Source organism: Aethalodelphis obliquidens, unplaced genomic scaffold, assembly GCF_003676395.1.
Source record: "Aethalodelphis obliquidens isolate GAN/ISIS:26980383/991018 unplaced genomic scaffold, ASM367639v1 scaffold47, whole genome shotgun sequence".
In the NCBI taxonomy this organism is placed as follows: domain Eukaryota; kingdom Metazoa; phylum Chordata; class Mammalia; order Artiodactyla; family Delphinidae; genus Aethalodelphis; species Aethalodelphis obliquidens.
In genome coordinates, this window is record NW_020837991.1 from 9,224,406 (window position 1) to 9,226,810 (window position 2,405).

General features: G+C 50.1%; 1 pseudogene; it reads left to right on the plus strand.

Moving 5' to 3' along the window:
* The first annotated feature begins 1,486 nt into the window (after positions 1-1,486).
* LOC113607254 (TIP41-like protein) lies at positions 1,487-2,108 on the plus strand (annotated as a pseudogene).
* The last annotated feature ends 297 nt before the right edge of the window (positions 2,109-2,405 follow it).

Genomic DNA, 2,405 nt, shown 5'->3' on the forward strand with positions numbered 1-2,405 from the left:
CGCGCACGCGCGCGCGTGCGCACACACACACACACGCACACACACACACACGCACACAGTTCAACTAAGGTTATTCCAGTTTGAGCCATAAGACAATGCCTCCTTTGTGATTCCTATTTACGACTCCAACAGAAATTAAGGACTCACTGTCTTAAGGTCTCCCTCCGTCCCTTCAGAGCCAAGGGACCATTTGATGATCTCTGCTCCCTTCGTCATCCCCCCTGCAGCCACTTAGTCTGAAGGCAGATCCCTGGTCCCCATAAAGTGAGGCAGAGAACAAAGCAGGGATGAGAGGTGGCAGGAGGGGCTGAGCAACAGGGGCCGTGGGCCTGGCTGCTTCTCCATCCTGCCTGTGCCAAGGGCACAGACTGGGCTACCTGCACAGCCTCGGCCAGGGCACTGCACCTCTCTGTCCCAGGCTTCTCCTGAGTGGAACGATGGAGGTATCAGGAGCTGCCCCTTGAGTGGCTACAAGGATTAAACGCCCCGATACGCATAGCGTGCTCAGAGGCCAGCGCGTGGTGGGCTCACAATAAACTCAGCTCGGCAATATCGATGCAGAAAACTCGGCCTCTGTGCACCGGTGCCGAACTGAATCTTGGAGACAGAGTGTTGGGTGAAGTAGAAAAGAATAGCTTTATTGCTTTGCCGAGCAAAGAGGGGCACAGCAGGCTCGTGCCTCTCAAAACTGTGTCCCAACCCAGGAGGATTTGGTGAGGAGTTTTACAGCAGTGGTTCAAGGGCCGCCGGGTTGCTGATAAGCGTCAAGGTCAGTGCAGGGCCTGCACTCCTTTAATCTGGCCTCAGGTGGTCTCCTGATGAGATTCTCTGGTTCTCCAGGCTGTCAAATCGTGACTTCTCTCTGGAATGAAGAATGCTTCATCAAGTAGTTAACATCTTCCGTTTGTTGGGGGTTTTAGCTCTGCAGAAGAGCTCAGAGATATTGTTATGTGTGTCAGCTGAGATGGAACCAGGGCCCTGCCCCCAAAGCTGTGCTGTTGTTTCTCTGGACTGCTCCTCCCTTATCTCTGCACATCCTCCCTTCCCTGATTAACAAGCGTCTGAAAGGCTTCCATGCCCAGGAGCCAAACAGGGTCCTGGTCAGTTTCAGTATCATCAGAGAGAGGACCAAGAACTGGAGCAGAAGCGTGGCCTGGACACACAGACAGGAGGATCCCAGAGAAAGCGGGACCCTATGGCCAGGCAGAGACATTCCAGACCAAGGAATCCTGCTCAATCTCTGGGAGAAAAGATGGACTTGGGGCGACCTGTGCATACAGGCACCCTCTGCATGGAGGTCAGGCCCTCCCAGCACCTCCCCCAGCCCAGACTTTTAGGAGAGCAGCCAGGGAACATGAGGGCTCTGAGAATACCAAGTCCCCCCTCTGACCTTTAAGAAGTAACAGACCCGGTCGACCGCCGCTGCCACTGCCGCCAATGCTCCAGCCTGTTCTGTGTGGCCCACGCGGGCCCCGCTGCGGCCGTGATGATCCACGGCTTCCAGAGCGGCCACCAGGACTTCTCCTTCGGGCCCTGGAAGCTGACGGCGTCCAAGACCCACATCGTGAAGTCAGCGGATGCGGAGAAGTTAGCTGATGAATTGCATATGCCATCTCTCCCTGAAATGACGTTTGGAGACAACGTTTTAAGAATCCAGCATGTCTCCGGCTTTGGGATTGAGTCCAATGCTACAGATGCATTAAGATGTGTGAACAACTACCAAGGAATGCTTAAACTAGCCTGTGCCGAAGAGTGGCGGGAAAGCAGGACGGAGGGTAGCGCTCTAAGGAAGTTATTAAACCATATGATTGGACCTATACACAGATTATAAGGGAACATTACTTGGAGAACCACTTAAGCTAAAGGTTGTACCTACAACAGATCGTATAGATACAGAGAAATTGAAAGCCAGAGAACAGATTCAGTTTTTTGAAGTTCTCCTGTTTGAGGATGAACTTCATGATCATGGAGTTTCAAGCCTGCGTGTGAAAAGTAGAGTAACGCCTTTTAGCTTTTTCTTGCTGTTGTGGTTTTTCTTGAGAATTGATGGGGGGCTTATTAGGATGAATGACACAAGACTTTACCATGAGGTATCTATTCTCATTTAATGAAAGTACTGATTGACATTGGGCTTGCTCGCATTGTTACATTGTCAGTCTGACAGTTTGAAATGCAGTAATGCTTTATATTATATGGCTATTCGTCTAACCTTTAAGATCGGGTGTGTCATATTCACTGTTGACTGCACAGTTATCGAAACATTACATCTTCTTTTCCAAAAGTTCTACAAGTTGAACATGTTTTCCAAAAGACACTCCCTGGTAAAGGGGAGTCTGATGCTTTTTAAAAACCTCTTAAACTTAATCTGTTTAAGAAAACTGTCCCTTAACGCTTACTTTTTTTGT